Source organism: Aulonocara sp. 'chitande type north' Nkhata Bay, linkage group LG10, assembly GCF_057382095.1.
Source record: "Aulonocara sp. 'chitande type north' Nkhata Bay isolate Kocher_YH1m ecotype deep benthic linkage group LG10, A_spYH_male_GT1.1, whole genome shotgun sequence".
Taxonomy (NCBI): domain Eukaryota; kingdom Metazoa; phylum Chordata; class Actinopteri; order Cichliformes; family Cichlidae; genus Aulonocara; species Aulonocara sp. 'chitande type north' Nkhata Bay.
Window position 1 is genome coordinate 11,501,712 of NC_141353.1, and position 19,443 is coordinate 11,521,154.

Consider the following 19,443-nt stretch of genomic DNA (forward strand, 5'->3'; position numbering starts at 1 on the left):
ACTCAGTGTTTTTGGCTCTAAGTCACATGATCACAGGCCCTGCCCATCCCTGTCGGTGCCTCATTGGGCGACGTCTATGTGAACTCTAAAGATGAGGGGGCCTGTCCTCACAGTCAGGGGAACCAAACAGGGATATAAAAAAGAGACCATGAGACCTTTCCCGCCTCGTTGTGAAGACTCTACGTCTCAGATGTCAGCTGCCTGCATCCGAGGTGCTGAGCTGTTATTCCTGCAGTGTTTTTGTGAGTAGATGATGTTTAGCTGCTGATGCCTGAGACTCCCTCACCTCCTCCTCCTTCCTATTGCTCTCTAACATGACCTCTAGTGGCAGGAGAACACCACTACAGCGTGACGTTGCTCCCAAGCATGTGATCGCGTGCTGTGGATTTGATGGCGGCTGTGCACTGGCGGCATGACTGACAGTTTAAGATGTTGTGCAAACATTTAGGACTCCTTTGAGCAAATTAAAGGGTCATTTACTGTAAACTGGTGATGTGCATCTTCTGTCAGTCAGAGACAAGGAAAACACCAAAACACAAGTGGGATGATTTAAATAAAAACTGAGAGTTCTGTGAAAAATCAAGAACCTGGACTGTGTGCAAAATATCACTATGCTGCCAGTTTATAGTAAATCAGTGCAGCATTTCTCAAACGCAGTGGAGTGGAAGTATAGAGTAGAGCACTTGAATGGATGTATTAAAGATGTATTATCGGCGAGGTGAGAGAGTTTCCTCCCGAGTGAACGTAAAGCACGGCGGCGTGACATTTGCCACTGATACAGTGGATTCTGCAGCGAGGAGAAACTCTGCAATCTAAATAATCCGATGAAAGGTCAGGTGTTCACAGCGGCCACTTTAAAACCAAAAGAACGACCGGGGGGGGGGGGGGGGAATGGGTCTCCGTGAGGCACACGGGGAAAAATAAAAGCACCTCGAGGATACTCATCGGACCAGAATGTATCGCATCCTTCAGTCAGAGCAGGTCTGGATGAAGGCAGGCGCTCTTTGCATAGAAAACTCCTTCGACAGCTACAGTCTTATAATGAATATAATGTTTTATTAATATTTAATAATAAAAGAGCTGAACGCAGCAGTTCACACTTCAGAGTCTCATCAGAGATCAGGATGAATGAGCCTCACAGCAGACGGACACTTACAGATTACTACAAGTCGTGACCCACAGGACAGACTTTACTCTGGCTCTCTGGACAAAAAGCCAGCAGGTTTTGTCTGATGTTTGGGAAAATCACATAGCTTCTGTGGGAGATGATACTGGAGACTGCAGAGATGACATCTTTGCAATCACACAAATAAAACACTGATGTTAGGCTAGAAATGAACGACGCTTTGGTTGCATGACTGTTTCAGACCACCACGAGCTCTCACGTGGCACCACAGAAAACTGAAACTAAAAAAGCTTAATTTAACCTCCTTCTTAATTCCTCTTTGCAATTAATTACTTTTTTTTTTTTTTTTTTTACCAGATTTTTGTGTCAGAGAAAAATGAGAGCCACATATGAGGATATTTGTTTCAAATTTCGATAGAGCAGAGGCAGCATAATGTCCTCGTAGGTGGCTATCAGGCCCTTGTAGAGAAAAATTTAGTGTGATGTAATGTCCACATATGTGGACGGCAGGTCCTGGGAGGTTAAAGGAGCTAAAAATGATGAATCCACGCAGTTTAAACATTGTAAATCCACTTTGATCTTGGCTTCACAGGGACACGAAGCACTTCTGGGTGAAAGTCACAACTGTCATGTGGACTGTTTGTCTACTGAAGAACAGAGTCTGAACAGAGGTGTTAAAAGGGTTTTTTTTCTTCAGACTGTCTCCAGGTGTTTGCTCAGAGGAGGTGGTTCTATTATTGTAGGGTTATCTTACAGTATGGAACGCCTGGAGGTGACTTTGTTTTTAGGCATTCAACCCTTTTTTGTTTTAGTTTGTTGTAGTTTTTCACGATAATTAGTAAATCTGTATTACTAGTAATATATGCATAAAATTACTTTGTATTACGTGTTTTTTAAAGGTACAGCCAGTTTTTTCAGGTCGTTTAACAAAAAGGACACTGTACTCATAAATATACACAGAAAGTGATGTTTTCTTATAAACCTTTAATTATTCCAAATTAATACACTAAAAATACATCAGAGAGGACGCCGCGCTGTGGAAGCCTACATGCACTTCACCATTATACTTAATTATGTTTTATGTGAGTAGAGACCAGACACAGACGTGTTACGCCAAAGGCGAAACAGAAGTTGTAGGCGTTCGCGGAGGGACAATTAAATTCATGTCTGCACCTTAAGAGTCAAGATATGAAGCATTACATCTGTTTAATCATCAGAGCAGGAATGCCCTTCAGCAAAGAAGTGAAAAGGCCAAGGAAAGAGACAACGCTATCAGCATCTTTATAAACTGTCACCCTCTTCACCTCAGCTTCCATCTCTTTAACTGAAGTCGGAGCTTCAGAAACACGGAAACACGCTCATTCTCAATAATTTTTAATAATAATTTTAATTACTTATTGTCAGTTGATTATACATGAGCTTCCTGGACAGCTCACAATGAGCTAAACAACAATCACAGCTGGTTATAAGCTAACGTTATTTCAGGTATAACCTAAAAATCACACTTTCCCCCTGATAAATAGTTTGATTACATTTCCACATTGGATGGAAGTTTTTCGCTAAGTGTCTGAATAAAAAATGTTAGATTGCCGTTTTAATAGCTGTTAGCTAGCAGAGGATAAACGTAGCTAACAGCTGTTAACAGAGGCTAAATGTAGCTAACAGCTGTTACCAGAGGCTAACAGAAGCTAACAGCTGTTAACAGAGGCTAACAGAGGCTAACAGAAGCTAACAGCTGTTAACAGAGGCTAACAGAGGCTAACAGCTGTTAACAGAGGCTAACAGAAGCTAACAGCTGCTAACAGAGGCTAATAGAAGCTAACAGCTGTTAACAGAGGCTAACAGAAGCTAACAGCAACACAAACAGCAGCTCTTACTGACAGAAAACTTCAGGATATCCTCAACAGCTCACCTCAGTGTTGCTGTCATCAGTCAAACAAGAGCTTCACTGACTCATCATATCACACTGTTTTCACGATGTTTCACAGCCTCCTCCACAGTGAATAGATGCGACATTGACAGCTGAGGTAAACAGTCTACTGACAGCCTATAAACTCAAAGACAGATCTGTCCAGTCACTCTGCTGAATAAACTCACGAAAAATAAACAACGGCCAGTTTTTGACCGACCCCCTTGAGTGGCTCTTGGGGCAAAACCAAACTATTTAAGTGGCTGTTTATGTTTGTACAGTTGTAGTAACACACCAGCTGGCTACAGCTGTATGGGGTCTGAATTTAATATTTTTTAACTTTCTTTCCTGAATAAATCTTGTTTGTCCACATCAGGCGCCACAGCAGGATTATGTCATTCTCATGGCAAACTTCTGTAACTCATTTGCACAAAAACAAAAGTCTTAGAGGCTGATTTAATGTGGGAATCTGTGAAAATGGCTAAAGCTAATTTCATCAATTTATTTCAGACTTATAACCAAAGACCAAACTCAAAAATAAGATTTACTTCGACATGATGGATGAGGAGGTGCACAAACCTATTTCTGTGTTTCAGGCCTCCTTCACAGAGCTTTCGATAAGGCTAAAGTCACAATTTCCTTTTCCGAGTCTGCTAGTGATGGAGGTGGTTATTCAGAGAACTGTAAGGGTTACAGGTGGGCGGTGATTTGTTGAAATAACTTCACTTCATTTTTCAGATGCTTTGACCACAGTTAAAGCTGTGTTTTCCAGAAGGGAGCGAAAGTGAATGAAGACATCCGTCACCTCAGCCGAGGCTCAAGAACACTAGTTTCACCAATTCAGCTTTTGTTCGGTCCCCGAGACCTTCAGTCGTATCCCGGTGTGCAAAATGAGCACCTATTCGAATCAGACAGGTCAACCCAGGCTGAACGCTGCGGGAGAATTTGACAGCGAGCTTTTCCAAGAAAAGAAAGACAGAAAGAAAGCATGACTCAGTGTCTCATCTAACTCCCGGGCTTTCTTCTCTAAAAGCCGGCGATAAGAAGATGATTGACACGTGTTCTGTTCTCCCTGCGGACTCCCTCTCAGAGTAAAGGACAGAAGAGGTGACAGAGGAGAAGTGATGGAGGGAGACAAAAAGACAGAAAATCAAAGAGTTCAGAGGAGGAAACAGAGGAGAGAGAAGACCTGAACTCAGTCTCAATCAAAACAGGTTTCATATTTGTAACTGAGAAAATACTGATTGCTAATTTCTGAATAATTTCCTGTGACACTTCAGTTATTTGGTGCACTAATAAGATTGATCGGTGGAAGTCAGATCTGGTGAGTAGGTGAGTAACAGGGTTAAAACGGTAAACAGTGGATGAAGAGTGGATGAACTCTATTTTTCTGACGTAGTTGACCAAGTAATTTTCAGACTGGGAAGACTCGGAGATGAAACGCTCCACGTGGGTTTCACGCTGTGACCCCGTAGATGTTTGTGCGGTGATTTGGTCCCTGTTTTGGAATTGTGACACTCGTCATGTGTTGTATTATCCTGATTTATGCTGCCATCCAACATGTTCTCAGAGCACCTAATATATCTTGCCTACGATGCCAGTTTCCCAGTGGAACCAGTGATTTTAAACATCCCAGTCTTCATGTATTCCTAGTTTCACTTTTTTCTGTCTCAAAGGAAAATATTAGATTGCTTAAATTCTTCGAGCTATCTGACGTCCTCCCTGCGTCTGTAGACTCATCTTTGTGATAGTGTGGACAGCGAGGGGTGTTTCCACTTTTTTTCCAGCTGTTTTCTAATGTGAGGGAAAGCTTTTTGCACTCGGACTGAGCAGCTGGTGAAAGTCCGAGAGCGGCGCGAGGCTTTGACCCTGATGCTCTGTTTAACAGCTAATGCTTCCGATCCCAGGTGGGAAACACTTTTGCTGGCACACACACACACACACACACACACACACACACACACACACACACACACACACACACACACACACACACACACACACACAGTAGAGGAAAGCAGCAGCATGAGCCTGGTGTTTTGCACTGCTGCAGTTCGTCTGTATCATCACACTCGGCTGGCTCTGAAATCTGATCTGGGCTGCTGGGACCTTAAATGACTGCGAGAGGATAGGCATGAGTGTGTGTGTGCATGAGTGCGTGTGTGCGTGAGTGTGTGTGTGTGTGTGCGTGTGTGCGTGCATGAGTGTGTGTGCGTGCATGAGTGTGTGTGTGTGTGCATGAGTGTGTGTGCGTGCATGAGTGTGTGTGCGTGCATGAGTGTGTGTGTGCATGAGTGTGTGTGTATGTGCGTGTGTGTGTGCATGAGTGTGTGTGTGTGTTTATGTGTGTGTCATTAAGTACGTTGTAGTTTCATGTGATGCTCTGGGACTATCGTGAAAATTAGCTGTTTTTCACTAAACTCATATTTACTTCTTATTTTTTAAACATTTAACATCCCTGTTTTTTGTTTTGTGTCCCTGTGAATAAAATATGAGTGAGAAAACATACAAATCAATAAAATCTAAATTGTCTCAGGATACAAAAAAAGATAAATCATGGACTTTTACACTTTTTATACAAGAAATCAGAAATCAGAGTAAATTTTTACGACATAAGTCTTCTTCATCTTTCAGCTGCTCCTAAAAGCAGGTCATCTGCCTCCACCTCACCTTGTGCCTAACATGCTGCTCTGTCACAATAACCCTCTGCATCTCCTCCTTCACGACACCCAAAACTCTTCTCTGTGGTCTTCTTCTTTTCCTGCAGCTCCATCTTATTCATCTTTGTCCAGTATTCCCACTATCCCTCCATCTCAGGTTGTCACGGTTGTCTTTGCTTGACTCTGAGCTGTTGGAATCTGTAGTGTCTGCTTTTTCATGGGTGTGTCCCATTAAAGAAGACTGGAGCCGGGCGAGCTGATAATAACTGATGATCTTCAGTAAATGTTAGCAGTAGTAGCTGGTATGTTTTGCTGGTCCGGCCGTTTTCTGAGCCGTTCTTTGCCGTTTAGTCTTTTACAAAGTCAGGAAAGGAAGTTTAAGTCGAGCCTGATGTTACCTTAAATAAAACTACAACTCCCCGTCTCCTCCTCACAGAGAGGAGCACAGCTTATTAATCGGGTATTGGTGTCAGAACTGGAAACATATGCATGGGTGGATCCCTTGGCGTGTTTCGAGCTGTATTTTTTGGCCCTGAGGGGGGTTGATGTGGCGGCGATACGTGCGGCTTAAAGCTTCTGCCCGCCTCTCTTTTAGCCTGCTCGTTTTGTTTGTTGACCCTGCTTGTAGCTGGTCGGACATCTTATCTGAGTCACGTCTTCCCAGACTGTCGCATCTGCCTTATCTGAACCGCCCCTGCTCCTAAACTGCTTCTCAGACTCCATCTCTCCCTGAAGCCTTCCCAACTTTTCTGCTCTTTCAAATCTCTCCTCCTCCTCTCTCCTCTTATCTCCCCTTCTTCTGCCTCCGATCTCTCCTCTGTTCTCTTTCTGCTCACCTTCCTCGTGTCAGGACCACCCCTATCGTATTTTCCTGCTTCCCCTCTCCTCGTGATAAGGACCCCAGGTGGCATGATGGATTTCACTCGGGCCAGGAACAGTTTGCTCCCGGGCCACAGCGGCTCCAGATAGTGCTGGATAAGCAGGTCAGACGGAGTTAGCGTGTTTGAGGAGAAAACAGCTGACAAGCAGCAACGAGGGGAGCAAAAGCTAGGCCACCCCGAGATGAATGCATCTCTTTCTTTGTGGAGAGGACGGAGTACAATAAGCCATTTTCCAAGCTCGGAGGAAGAAAGAGGAAAGCAGGGAGGGGGAGAGATCTAAATCAGAGTCACTTTATCCGACAAGTATGATAAATGTGCGGGGATATGCCTCAGAGGCAGCGGTGCAGAGAGGTTGGCACCTCGCAGAGTTTCCCTGCATGTGCTTATGAAGGAGAAAAACCTGATCCATAAAGAGCAACAGCCTGGCTTACAGGTTTACAGCAGGACCGGGGACCGTGGAGAGGTGGATGAAATCAATAAGACGCCAGGTAAACTGTGGGAGGGACGCAGGAAAAGTGGAGATTAGAGCAGAGCGATTTTTGTCTAATTTCTTTCCTGGTTTTCACTCTGAAGACGTCACAGATCAGTGGCAGAGGTGCAGATATAATATGATTATCAGGCTGTTATCGCACGGCACTGTGCACACTGCAAACAGGAAAACAGTCGGAGATATTCTGCCTTCCCTGCATCACTGTTTGCAGGATTAACAAGGAAGCCATGGGTTTATAAATGCAAAGGTAACAACAATAAAGGAGGGGAGCAGGCGTCAGCGATGAGGCTATAAAATCATTTCTTTCAAATTGGAAGCTTACAAATAATTAATGATTATTTTACTGTTAAATACAACTAAAGTTTCATAGCTGACAATTTTCCGTTTACTTATGACAGTTATTACAAAGCATGACTAGAAATGTGTTTGAAAATATTTATGATATTGTTGCGTAAACTGGATGATAAGAAACAAACACCTGAGAGTGTGAAAGTGCACGTGGCCCTGTGTACGTTTAAAAAGAGGCTTCTTCATTCTTTTTTGTTCAGCTAATGCAACATTAATGCAGCTCGACTGTGCTGGTTGGAGCAGCTAATGCGACTGAAATCTCACGTACATTTAACATTTTCAAACTCGTCTTCAAGACGAGTTGACGGTGACATTGTCAACACAGTTCCTGATGTACGAGAGTACAGTGTCCGTGTACTCCTGGAGGTTGTGGCTGGAGAATAAATCCCATACAGTTGTTGAGAAGCAGTCCTGCAGTTGAGAAAGGGCTCCTTCAGGCCAGGTTTTTATTGTCTTTGTCTGGGGCTTTGTTTTTCTCAGCAGGGGGGTGTAGGTGGGGGTGAGGGACATGCAGAGGTGGTCAGATCCAGCCAGGTGGGGGAGGGGTGTCGCTCTGAAAGCATGCCTGATGTTTGAATAGACATGGTCCAAAGTGTGTTCTCCTCTCGTAGCAAAGTCCACGAACTGGACAAATTTAGGAAGCACAGTCTTTAGGCACGCTTTGTTAAAGTCGCCGGCGACAATAAAAACCCCATCGGGGTGGGCAAGCTGTTGTTTGTTTATGGTGTTGAGCAAGAGGCTGAGAGCCGTGCTAACGTTAGCATCCGGCGGTATATAAACAGCTATCACAATAACTACTGTAAACTCCCTCGGGATGTAAGTCTGCAGTCTGCACGAGACTGCCAGAACCTCCAAATCAGGAGAACAGTGTGTGTGAATGATCCTGCTGTTACAACACCACTCGTTATGCACGTAAACACATAGCCCCCCTCCTCTGCTTTTACCTGAGTTGCTGTTTCTGTCATGCCGGTGTAGCGTGCGGCCTGCTAACTCGACTGCAGCGTCGGGAATCAGCGGGTGAAGCCACGTCTCCGTAATAAGAATAATGCTGCAGTTACGTGCAAAGCTTGTGTTGGCTATCTGTAGCTCCAATTCGTCAAGTTTGTGGGTGATGGATCTGGCGTTCGATAGGAAAAGGCTCGGAAGTGCTGGCCGGTGTGGATGTTTGCGTAGCCTAGCGTCTGAGCCCGACCGGCATCCACTCTTCTGCTTTCTTTCCCTCCGTCGCCTTCTACGCTTGCTGGGCGGGCAGACCATCCACGGTGACCCTGGCGGTCTCGCTATCTCCACCAGGATGTTGTGTGTTCGCTGATAGTCGCCAGAAACAGACAAACTATATTTAAAACCTAGATCAATTAGGTTCTGGCGACTGTAAGAGATGGCGGCGTTGCAAACATTCAAAAATATCCACATTAAAAGTAAAAACGAGCACCAAACTGGAGAGCTAAGAGCCGCTGCACCCGTGCGCGCCGCCATCTTGTTTTATGAAGACGAGTTTCAAGACTGCTCCCCTACCCATCTCTCAAACACCATCATAAAGTTCGCGGATGACACCACAGTGGTTGGACTCATCTCAAGGGGGGATGAGTCGGACTACAGAGATGAGGTCAACAGACTGACTGAGTGGTGTTCAGTTAACAACCTCCAACTGAACACCACGAAAACTAAAGAACTTATCTTGGACTTCAGGAAGGGCAGAGCAGACCCGGCCCCACTTTACATTCACGGGAGCTGTGTGGAGAGGGTACGCTCCATGAGGTTTCTGGGCGTGCAGATCTCTGATGACCTCTCCTGGACTGCAAATACTACAGCGGTGGTTAAAAAGGCCCAGCAGCGTCTCCACTTTCTGAGAGTGCTCAGGAGGAACAACCTGGAGGAGAGGCTGCTGGTGACATTTTACAGAGCCACCATAGAGAGCATCCTAACGTACGGCATAACAACATGGTATGCAGGGTGCTCAGCTGCGGACAGGAAAGTACTGCAGAGGGTCATCAACACAGCCCAGAAGATCACTGGCTGCTCTCTGCCCAGCCTGGAGGTCACTGCAAACTCTCGGTACCTCAGCAGAGCTGGCAATATCATCAAGGACCACTCTCACCCCAGCAACCAACTGTTTGAACTATTACCGTCAGGCCGACGGTACAGGTCACATAAAACCAGGACAAACAGATTCAGGGATAGCTTCTTTCCCAGAGCTAGTAAATAAGCACAAAAACAACTGAACCTATTCCATACCGTCACTGTCATTATATTATGCTGCTATTCATACTGTCATTATATTAATGCTGCTATCCTGTATATATTGTACATACTATTGTTTGAGTACTTACGATTGTTTTTTTTGTACTTTTTATATTTTACATTTATATTTATTATTGAAACTTGCACCAAGGGTGTGGCACTCCAATTTCGTTGTACTCTGTACAATGACAATAAAGGCTATTCTATTCAGTTGAGCTGGACTCTTATTTATTGGTCTTTCAAATCTGGAGGTCAACTTAAAAAACAAAATCATTCATTTTAGAATCAATTAAAAAAGCAGCTTACTGTACATACATAGACTGTACAGAAAAGATGGAGGTAAATGCGTTGAGTGAACATCACCATCTTGGTATTTTGGGAGTGGTCAGAAGAAGAGGAAGGGGTGGTGGACAACCAAAGAGACCGCATGTTCATAGCCTCGCATTTGTCGCTTCACCACCGACTACATCATCATCGTCACATGGTCACTTTTATGTTCTTTTATTTACACCCACCATTACAGCGCAGGAAGCCACTGCAGTATTCTCCTGAACAATAAGTGTCACCACTCAGGCAACACCGCCACATCAGCGCCGATGACTTTTTCCACAAAGTCTCAGGTTTTCAAACATTTCTGTCTGTATAATGTGTGAATCTCTGAGCTTCTGTACTGAAATAGCATTAAAAAGAAGCTAAAACCGACACGACTATACACTCATGTGTTTAACCCAGCTGTAGTGGCAGTGACAGGTTATATATCGCTGTAAGCAACGAGCATAAAAGTGCTCTTACTGTCCATTTTAGTCTAAATTAAACTTTAGTTTTATGAACATCGTGTTCTATTCAGTAAAACTTGAAACTAACAACTGAGACCATAAAATCATCTTAGAGGAGTCGACCCCTGCTGGCCATTTCCAAGAATGCGGGTCTAGATGGCGTGTATCAATCCACTTGTTAAGTGTGTTTTTTAGCTACTTTATCTTTGAAGTCTGGTAACCACTTTCAGAATTGACCATCATCCTGTAATGACCAGTTATCAACACAGAGGGCGCTGTTTGCTCACACTGTGTCACTAAAGACGTTTTTGTCTCTTACTTTGTTTGTGTCCAGTTTGATCTGAATTCTGTGTTTTAGGCTCTGTGTGCCTTTAATCAATGTCAGCAGCTCTGCATCCTGTTACACCCCGGCCTAGGCAACCGGAGTGCAACACGAAAAAAGTAAAAATAAAGAAAAAAAAACACACAAAAACCCCCCCACTAAAGCTCACCACCAAAATCCCAAAACGAAAGTATCGACAAATCTATTTACAGCTATTTACAACAAAACACCAAACTATTTACAACACGGGGGAGATCGTGACCATGACACACTGAAACACAGGGTTTAAATACCTAGAGGGAGCAATCAGGAAAATGGACAACAAGAGGGAAACACAGCTGGGGCAACTCAGAACTGACGAGACAGGGAAACGTAAATTGAAAACACTAAGATAACACAGACTTTCAAAGTAAAACAGGAAACACATAACAGTCACGCCAAAAACAACACACTGACAACACCGAAACGTAACAATCCAAAGAGGAAAGGTATTTGTTTTCGTCCTATTTCCTAATCATGTAGCTGATTACTGATTTATTACCCAAACCTGTGAAAGGCATGTTTCTTTCATAGTAAGTTAAGGCTGGTATGTATATCTGCGGAGCATCAAAACTGACTGATTAGTACTAAGCGCTGTGTTTGGAGTGGAACTTATGCAAACAAGATGTTATCATCAGCATAGAAACTGATATCTAATTGCTGTTTTCATAAAAATGATAAAAAATGACCCTACATGGAGACGATCTCCGTTAACAAGCAGCAGCTCATTTGTAAAAATCATCCATCAATTGTAGAGTTTGTGCCTCTGTGTTTGTTGGATAGCAGCCCTTGTTTTTCAGCTCGGTTATTTTAGAAATAGCTCAAGATAAGAGCAGCTTTCTCAGGCCTTTATCGTAAATCTTCATGGTGAGTTTTTAGTTCACAGGCTGAGCCACACCATGCTCTGAAGAGAGGGAGGGAAGGAAAAAAAGGTTCTTTCATGGCTGGGAGGCTGTCAGAGCTGCAGAGCTCTTAATTTAGCCTAACTGACACACAATGTCCTGCAGCACACTCTGACTCATGGATGCAGAGGCTCAGGATGGCCCCCTTATCCTGAAAACCAGACCCTTCTTCTACTTCAGCCTCAGACAACCCCAGAGAAGAGCTGGTTTAAGTCAGGACTCAGTCACCTGCTCATGGTCGGCCAGTCTAAGCAGTCAGAACTTGCTTATTGCCGGTCAAACCTCACGTATCACTGCTTCCTCCACTGCTCAGTGCTTGGTCTGCTTCATTTCACTGCACAATTTGTCACAAACCTTCTAACAAAGAAATACATAAATGTGCAAAAATGTTCCTTCAAGTGACAAACAGAAGATCACCACACAAACCGATCCTAATGAGGCGTTTCATCACAGTGGTGGTTTAGAAACCCTGAACGAGTGTGTGGACCCGACAGCTTCGCTTCGCATTCTGCCCTCTCGAGAGCGAGACGTCGAATATTAATCTCCACAATCAATGTGATTTTATGATTAACCTTTAAATTTTCTCTGACAGCCCTAACTAAGGTTGACTCATGAACTCTTTGTCATTGCTGCTGAATTACTCCACATCTAAACATCTTTTTCATGTGAAAACAGCTGAGGGAGTTACTGAAGGACTCTAAAGGTTAGAAAGTGCACGCATCTGAAGTGTGAAGGAGGGGAAACCATACCTACATCTATTATCTACAACATGCAGCCGCAGGGTTTCTCCTGCTGTCCAATCCAGGAGTGTTGGGCTCTTTTAAATTCAATAAAAATCTCTAATGCCGTCAGTGTAGAGAGCCACATCCTCAAAATATTCACCTTCAATGACAAAAATCGATTAAAAAAAACGATGATGTCGAGATTCTTTGGAACGAAACAAGAACGTTTTATTTCCACGCTCTGTAAAGTTCACAGATACTTCCAGTTTCTTCACCGATTTTTTAATCCAAAACTCATTCACACTTGGCAGTAGGGCTGGGTTTCAATAATCGTTTATAGATTAAAATTGATTTTAGCTCTAATAACGCGATATCGATTCATTAAAATCCTGAATCGATTTTTAAATATAAATGTATTTTGCCCAAAATGCCAGAATCTCAGGTTAAACCTCACAAAAGCAGGTACACTGAAGATGTGAACACAGAGAGCGGGGCATCAGAATCAGTGAGATGTTTTCTCATCCGTGCACGGACACGCCGTCGGGGCTGAAAGCCGACAGATCACTGACTCTGATGCGTCGGCGGGTCTGCGCTCTGTGTTTACGTCTTTTTTTGCGCTGATTCTGAAGCTGCAGGTTTTGTCTCTCTCCAACCAAAATTGAAAAGAAGATCCAAACTACACTACACATAAACATCGTTGTTAATTCTCTCTGACTTTTGCTGTTTTGCTTCCACCACTATAAAATCACACTTCATGCACAGCTCTCTCTCTCAGTGTACTTCAGTGTACGCACCAGTCTACCATGTGCGGCGCTGTCGGCCACTGTTTTTCTTTTTAATCACTTCTGATAAGAAAGCCTCATTTCTGCTGTTCAGTACCGAAGAAATGTAAACCTTTTAAAATCATACCAAATTGCAAAATGCTCAGCTGTGTCTCTAATTAAACCTCTGTAACTTTGCTCTGCTTCACTTCAGCAGCATCAGGTAATGTTCATGTGTTGATTCATGGTTTTCTTCTGTTCTTGTTCTTCTGTAGAATATTTTTAAGGTTATCTACGGTGGCCCTGAGAGGCCAAAGAGACTACAACTTAAAAAAACACCAGCAATAAGGAAAACGCTGCAAAAGCACACAAAACACAACGGAAATAGGAAAAAACAGATTTCCAAAAGCACAAGGGACGTGTTTCTGGGGAGACAATAACCTGACGGACCAGTTGCAGGAACCAAAATATGCTAAGAATTGCGCTGGGAGACATTTAAAAGAAGTGGAGGATGTATCGGTTTTGTAAGGAAAGAAAAGATGAGAGGTAAGTGTGTTAGCCTAACTATTAGCCTAAAAATCCGTCATCAGTATTATATGAATGATAAAACACACCTAGCATGTTTTGGGTTCCTGCAACTGGTCCGTCAGGTTATTGTCTCCCCAGAAACACTTCCCTTGTGCTTTTGGAAATCAGTTTTTTTCTATTTCTGTTTTCTTTTTCCTATTTCTGTTGTGTTTTGTGTGCTTTTGCAGCCTTTTCTTTATTGCTGGTGTTTTCTTAAGTTGCAGTCCGTTTGGCCTCTCAGGGCTACCGTAGATATTGGCCACGAAAATCTCCTTCATGTTTTTTTGTGTTTTATCCTCCGTTATTCTGACAAAGGCATCTGCTGTGTTGAAGTCTCACAAGTGTCAGTACTGATAAATGATCAGAATTATATTTCTGAATGTGATTTCCCCGATTCAAATCGAATCGAATCGATTCTAGGAATCAGTGACGATACCCAGCCCTTCTTGGCAGAGCCGCCTCGTGGGTCAGATTGGACCCTACGTCGTGCTGTTTCTGGCCCAAAGGACTAAAGAGTTTCATCCAGCATACGAACAAAAGAACTGAGGAAGGACATGGTGCAGCATCAGATGTTGTTTGCTTATAGTGAGTCTGATGGAAAACAACTGACTGTAAGCTGTGTTCAAGGTCCTGATGCACTTTATGTGTCTTCATTACCAGGCTGGTTCCTACAACCACAGCTGAACACAGACTGGATCCACAGAGTGGGTGTAAACAAACTGGTATTATTTCTTTATACCTGTCCCTGCTGCATTGATTCCTTTGCAAAGGTTTGTTTCATTAAGATGAGTTCAGTTTCAGTGCCCTGTTTATTTTTGCACAACCTTAATCAGCGCTGGAAGTGTTCAGGCGGCTCCGTTTAACATCGCAGAGCAGATAAAATGACCTGAACGCTCACCGCTGACAAAACAAGAGGAATTTGTTATTTTGTGCAGCTTCTTTTCATTGTGCTGTTGTTCTAATCAGCATTTTTTGTTTAACCCTCATTGAAGAAACATGCGGTCCTTCTGCAGGCAGAAGCTTGCTGCATTTCTCCAACATGAAATAGAAATATTGAATTATTTTTCCATTTCACTCATTTTCCCCCTCCTTACTACTTCAGTGCTACAGCTCTACTTCCTGGAAAGTTTCTAACAATTCCAGCAACAAATATGAACATTTGCTTCCAAATGAAAAGAATACTTGTAGATATGAATCCCTTTACAAACCTGCCTAACCCTGACTCTGATCCCCAGGCAGCGAGCTCCCTCAGAGCTCCATCTCAGACACAAACAGATTGTTTTTCAGCCTCCTGCCTCGTCTCAGCTGCATCCTCCTCGTCATTTCCATCCCCGCGGTGATGAATGAGGTTTGAAGGGCCCGTGGCACAATGTAATGAGAATTACGGCGGCGAATGGCCTCCGTGAACCCGACGTCCCCTCGGGTGACCTTGTCTGCTTCACCTCTTTGTTATTAGTGAGGAGCAGAGCAGTCGTGCAGAAAAGTCGGTGTTACATCACATATGTCAGTTTGTTGTTGTTAATTAAATAAAGCTTTTTTGATTTTGCATCACAGCGTTCGGGTTCACTGCTGATCGCCTCGGTTACAGTTGTAGGCAGACTGTTGGGCAGCACGCAGCTCTACACAAAGCAGACAGAGCTGCAGTGACAAAGTAGTCCTGGTGCATCCCTGAGACTCATCCAACCGCACAAAGCTATCCATCAGGCCAAATGACTGAAGAGAAGCAGCCAGGCCACAGCAGAGTCCTCCAGCAGCACGTCTGGCATTGGCGGCGAAGGCGTTGCTGCCCCGGCTGGCTCGGAGATCCGCTGGAGCCGTGACAGAGTGAGACATAACAATACCAGAAAGAAGAATAGTACTGCCGCTTCAAGCAAGAGACTCTCACAAATCCGCCAGAGAGAGGACGGCTAAATAATCAGTATGATTTTTCTGGTGTGCAATGGTTGGACCGACCGTGGAGGAAGGAGGGAGCAGGACACTTCCTGTTACTGTTTTTAGGATGTGAAAGAAAATGTGCAGTAAGTTCACATGGCAGCAACTCGTTGCACTTAGGCATGCAGACATGATCATAACGCTGTGTCACAAATCTGCAGGAGCTGTGTGATGTCGTCATGACAACATGGACCAAAACCTCTGAGCAATGATTAAGTGAAGCATTTCTGAAGGAAAAACCCAACCCAGTACTAGCAAGGTGTACTCTGAAGAGTTTAAAGGCTGTACTTATAACCATCAGTATTTGTGAGCTCTGTTGGTTAATTCAATTTGTCAAAAGCATCAAGAGAGAAGAACTGAAAACACAGCTGTGGCTTTTGGAAGCCATCTTAGCTACTTTGCTCTCATTAGCATGTTTATTGCTCGCTAACCAAGCTCGCTAGCTAAAGTCAGTTTTGATTCCAAAAAGCTTCAGAATTCCTTCAGAAACCAACAGTTAATGCATCTTTTATTCACAGCTGGTGGTTTATTTCCTCTTAGCTCAGAAAACATTTGTTTAGTCTTAGGAGGGCCCGTTATATATCGATAATACGTAACCATGGCAGTTTACTTATAGGACAAAAGCTCTCCTCTCGCTGTGCTGGAATGTTAATTGAGGACACTAATTTGTTTCTGCAGCTGGTTTTCTTTCACTCACTCTTGTTGTTCATCTTCTTGTCGGCTGGATGCAGAACAACTGCGAGAAGCCATCTTCGATTCACTTTAAAAACACACTACCGCTGGGCAGAGGCCAGCTCAGTTTGGTAGTCTTCCATTACTCGCTAATGATGATGATGATGACAATCAGAACTTGGCTCTAACAGATGGTGGGCTACATTTAGGGTAATTTTGTATTCAATTTTCTCATCCATAACAGGAGAAGCTGCACACATTTTGAGACAACAATGACAGCGATGACACGGATGATTAGGGTGGGCATTATAAGGATGGCTGCATCCTTACGGTCGTGCAAATGGCTCGTAGCTGTGAAGTTTAATAATTGCTTTGTTATAAATTTTCATGCCAGCAACCAGTTATTGTAATTGTGGACGTCTCGTGGAGTAAAATTATAAATCAGTCTTCCCCAAGAAGGCTAACGAGTCTCTGAAAGCAATCCGGGATGAGCTTTTAGTTGTGACCTCGCAGAACAGAGCAAAGTTATTCACCATGTAAATGATGAGATGCTCGTTTCCACACTGGCTGATGCAGTGAAAGGTGGACAAACAAAATTGGAGCAGCTGGGTGGAGTTTGTGAGCTTTTAAAAACTTTGAATCAGAAGTGAAAACACCAGAAAACATTAAAATTAAAAAAATCTCATAGAAGTGGCCCGAATATGCTTTCCCTTATTGTCACAGATATACAGTTGCAGTGGTGGATGCTCATATTTCGATGATTAAAAGTTCAAAAAAAAGAAACCGGCATTTGTACAAACTCAAACTTTTGTCAGAAACATTCACTTTCAGGCGTTTTTCTACTCTTGGATCTGTATGATGTCACAGATTCCATATATCCCTAATATGGTCATCCCAGCCCCAGAAACCCCACCCACCTGCTGTTCAACCAATCATAAGAAAGTGGCATTAAAGTGGGGGGTGTGGCCTAAACATGCCTGTTTGCTGTATGGAAGAGATTTGTCTCAACCTGTTACAGATGTTTCTTTTGTGAAACCACTTAATGTTAGGGCTGAGTATTGACACCAGTGTCAGTACTGGATTAATACTAGAGAATAGAAAGTGGATTTTGTATTTTATGGTTTATTTGCAGCATTTTTGAGATGTTTTGTCTTGTAAAGACTTCCTGGTAAAACAAAGGTAATAAATTAGAAAAATAAAATGCACCCAGTGTTTTCCTTAGATGGAAAAGATGGCCGAATGGGCAAAATTATAAAGTACTGGAAATTCCAGTGATTGTTCAAACAAACGCTTCCACAGGGAGAAATGTGCAAACTGAACAGCTTAATGTGGAGACATAAATATTCTGCTCAATAGCTGATTGACTACACATGAGAGATCCTCTCCTCAGGATATCAAACATTTGCATTAACCTCAGTAAAAAAAACATATTTGTCTCTGGACGTGGATGGAGGAGGCTTTTAATTGCTGCCGAATTTCTCACCTCCTCCAAACACACTTAAACTTAATTTTGGCTCTCAAAAGGGAGAAGAGTTAAGTAATGAAGCGCCACAACGATTGCTCATCTTCAGCCTGCTCTTCACGTCCCCGGAGTCTCACATTTAGCCAACTAACTGCAAATGGAAAGAGAGCTAACTGCAAATTGAATGTCGCCTGACGGAGGGGTTCGGTGTGAGGGACGGTAGCCGAGAGTCGCAGGTTGACTTCCACCAAAAAAAGAGAGAAGTTGCTGGAGCAGCATCTTTTTTTTAAGTTCATGATGTGGGAATAATCTGCAGGGGAGGGGTGAGGGTGTGCATCAGCTAGAGATCCTGATTTTCCTTTTTTCATGTGGCTCAGAGGGTTCAGGAGAGATGAGTCTGCAACAAAGCTCTCCAGTACTGAGTGTGAGTGTGTTTTGTGTTTCCATACACAGCCTGGCAGATATGGAGCCTCTTGGCTGGATCCTCACCCTCTCAACTCTTTTTACTCAATCCACATCTCAATCCCTGCAGGCCTGCTGTTGCTAACCACAACCAAACACACTCCAAAACAAACCCATAAAACAATATCAGATCATTAGCCCCCCCCCCCACACACACACACACACACACACACACACACACACACACACACACACACACACACACACACTCGGCTCAGCTGAACATCTTGTTTTGTTTTAAATAAAGTTGTCATGAAGTTTCACTCTCCACCGTCGGCTCAGTGGGAGAAAGCAGCAAATTAGTGATGTGGGGCGCTCCGGGGGTCCTCGAGGGACTCCTCAGGGTGCCCACTTAAAAATGAGGAACAGCTCAGTTGTTTCCTGCACTGCAGCTTTTCCAGCTGAAGAAAAGAGTAAACAGTGCTTTTCCTAAAATAGCAGGAACACCTTGCACAGCAAAAGGAAAAACATGGAAGTCAAACTACGAGGCTCCTGTGATCCTCACATCTGGAGTCAAGGAGGTTAACAGCTGTGTGAGACTGAGACTGAAGTATTTAAACACTATTAAGGCTGTAGACGTGTTTAAAGGTGGAAATTTTCACATGGGAGTCTATGGAGATTGCAGCACGATCAGACAGTCAGAAATGCAGATGATGCGTCACTGGACCTGGTTTCAACTTCCCACATCCCTCCCTTCCTCTCCTCTCCTTTCCTTTTGTCTGAGCCTCCTCTCCGCTCGCTGAGGGGAACAGCGCCGCTGCTGCATCTCCACTTTATCAGCAGCGGCCACATTCACGCCGCACGAAGATGAATCGTTGGAGGGGTTCGCAGCCACCCGGACGAGCTGCTGGAGCCAGGAACGCAGCGGGGGGACGAGTAATCCTCAGCCGGTGGTATCGCAGGACTCCAAAAAAATACACAACAACAGAAACATGAAAAAGCAAAAGCAAAAAGGAAAACAGAGCAACCGGATCGGGATTAATGTTGGAGCCACTCTGCCAAGTTTACGACTGCATTCATGAGAGAATAAAAGAAACGTCCACTTCCTGTTCTGGCTGCTTCCTCTGCGGCTGCTGTAATCCTGCTCTGTCTTCAGGAGAGACGAGACAAATAAAACCCAGCACCTTTGGTTTGCTTTCATCCATTAGCACAAATAATCTGCTGGCTGAAT

The 19,443-nt window shown here is 43.8% G+C and overlaps 1 protein-coding gene across 3 annotated transcripts in view; it reads right to left on the reverse strand.

Moving 5' to 3' along the window:
- The window catches only part of LOC147320341 (rho GTPase-activating protein 7), a 107,791-nt gene that overhangs the window by 60,885 nt on the left and 27,463 nt on the right, over nt 1-19,443 (reverse strand). Inside the window, exon 1 of one of the 3 annotated variants that reach the window (XM_086308248.1) lies at nt 3,039-4,791. The exons of the other annotated variants lie outside the window; for them this stretch is intronic. The gene's annotated coding sequence lies outside the window, so the exon portion shown is untranslated. Of the gene's footprint in view, nt 1-3,038; nt 4,792-19,443 lie in introns of those variants that run through there. 3 annotated transcript variants of the gene reach the window in all.